At 39.0% G+C, this 2,274-nt stretch overlaps 1 non-coding gene across 1 annotated transcript; it reads left to right on the plus strand.

Annotated features, from left to right (window-relative positions):
* The first annotated feature begins 1,280 nt into the window (after positions 1-1,280).
* LOC139846162 (small nucleolar RNA R71) lies at positions 1,281-1,387 on the plus strand. Its single transcript, XR_011758899.1, has one exon. It is a non-coding gene; the product is annotated as a small nucleolar RNA R71 (small nucleolar RNA).
* Positions 1,388-2,274: the final 887 nt, after the last annotated feature.

The following is a 2,274-nucleotide window of genomic DNA, read 5'->3' on the forward strand; positions in this document are numbered from 1 at the left end:
GATCAAGGAGTCGAACACTCATATCCGTTGGACTTAACTTACCTACACCTAATCTCTTATATAAGGAAAGAGGCATAACACTCACACTTGCACCTAAATCTGCCAGTGCATCATACATGACACAATCACTAAGTAGACAAGGAACAATAAATTCACCCGGATCACCTACCCTAGGTGGAGGTTTTGGTAGAACTGTATTCACCGGGTTTACTTCTACGGCTTTTGTTTCTTGTACTTTCTTATTCTTTTTCTTCTTCTTCTTTCCAGAGGTATCACAATCTTTATTACCTATTACTTGCTCATACTCAACTCCTTTTCTTGGAAACGGGATGGGTGGTTTGTATGGTGCCACCACTGGCTTTACATACTCGGGTGGTGGTGGTGTTGTAACTTCTTCATTGTTACTCATATCTAAAACCTACCCAACTTCTGGAGCTGGTTTTTCAGAATTCGTGGACACCATATTAACATTCTCATTCCGAGGATTTACTTCAGTATCACTCGGTAGCTTTCCTTGTTCCCTCTCACTCATCATGCTAGCAAGAGTACCTACGTGTTTTTCTAGATTCAAAATGGAAGCTTGTTGAGTTCTTAATGACTGATCAAACCTCTCGTTCGTTTGGGTTTGAGACGTAATAAATTGTGTTTGAGATTCCATTAGCTTTGCCATCATTTCTTCTAGATTTGGCTTTTTCTCTTCGGTTTGATGTGGCGGTTTATACAAGCTAGGTCTTTGTTGATTGAAAGTGTTGTTTTGAGTTGGTTGGTTATTCGGACCTTGTTGGTTGTACGAGTTGTTGTTGGGTCCATTTGGATTGTAAAGAATGTTTTGATTTCGATTAAAGTTTAGCTTTGGCGGTTGATAATTATTCTGATAATTATTTTCCGGCCTTTGGTTCATATAGGAAACATTCTCTCGTTGTTCCATCGTTAGTTCATTGTGACAATCTTTCAATAAGTGTGGTCCACCGCATTGCTCACAACTAATTCGTATTGCGTGAATATCTTTATTCATCATTTCCATTCGTCTTTCGAAAGCATCTATTTTTGCGGAAACGGAATCAAAGTCATGGCTAGAATCGGCTCTAGCCGCTTTAGATGATCGAAAGATATCTTTTTCTTGATGCCACTCATGAGAGTGGGAAGCAGTGTTATCAATAATTTTGTAAGCTTCAGTTGCGGTTTTCTTCATAATGGAACCACCAGCTGTTATGTCGATGTCTTTTCTTGTAGCAACGTTGACACCTTGGTAGAATATTTGTACTATTTGATAAGTGTCTAAACCGTGTTGAGGACATCCTCTCAACATCCTTCCGAATCTTGTCCACGCCTCATATAATGTTTCATTTGGCTTTTGTGTGAACGTAACAATTTCTCCTTGAAGTCTCACGGCTTTAGATGCCGGAAAGAATTGTTTAAGAAATTTTTCAACTAAAACATCCCATGTATCAATCGCCCCTTCAGGTAACGATTCTAACCAATCTTTGGCTTCTCCCTTTAAAGTCCAGGGAAACAACATGAGATATATCTGTTCATCCTCCACTTCTCGGATTTTGAATAGTGTACAGATCCTATTAAAGGTACGAAGATGTTCGTTGGGATCTTCTTTTGGCGTACCACTATATTGGCACTGATTAGTTACCATGTGTAGGATTTGTCCTTTGATTTCATAATCTGGAGCATTAACTTCTGGCTTAATAATGGCGTGACCTTGGCCAGTGCGCTTAACTCTCATTCGATCTTCCATACTTAGAGGTTCTAGATTTTCCATGATTGGATTTGTTGTATCCGAATCACTAGAGGATTCTGATTTAACGGTTTGTAGCTCAGGAGGAATGACTAGTGGTTCAGGTTCTTTGGAATTGTCCTTGAATATCCTCCGGGTTCTTAGTTGTGAAGTCGGGTTCAAAAGATGGATTATCGGAAATTTGAGTTGGAGTTCTTGTTTGACTAGATGACGATTCTAAAGAAAAATCAACGGCGCCAATATTTGCTAGATGTCTTGATCGAGTTACAAGTGGTGAACGTATGAAAGGTGGTGAACGTTTTGCTCGGTGCATTCACTGAATATCCTATTAGTTATAAAAAAAATAAGAAAAACTTATATAAGTTGTCCAATTAATAGACTTTTCTGATTTTGCCCACGTTTCGAAAAGCCAAAAGATGCAGCAGGAAGCCAGGACTCTTTAAATCGGAAGCCCACAACTAGCCACTAACAAATCCAACTATTACTACGAACCAGAAAAATGTCAACGTCTATTAACTTAACCGCTT

This window comes from Rutidosis leptorrhynchoides, chromosome 4, assembly GCF_046630445.1.
Source record: "Rutidosis leptorrhynchoides isolate AG116_Rl617_1_P2 chromosome 4, CSIRO_AGI_Rlap_v1, whole genome shotgun sequence".
NCBI classification, from domain to species: domain Eukaryota; kingdom Viridiplantae; phylum Streptophyta; class Magnoliopsida; order Asterales; family Asteraceae; genus Rutidosis; species Rutidosis leptorrhynchoides.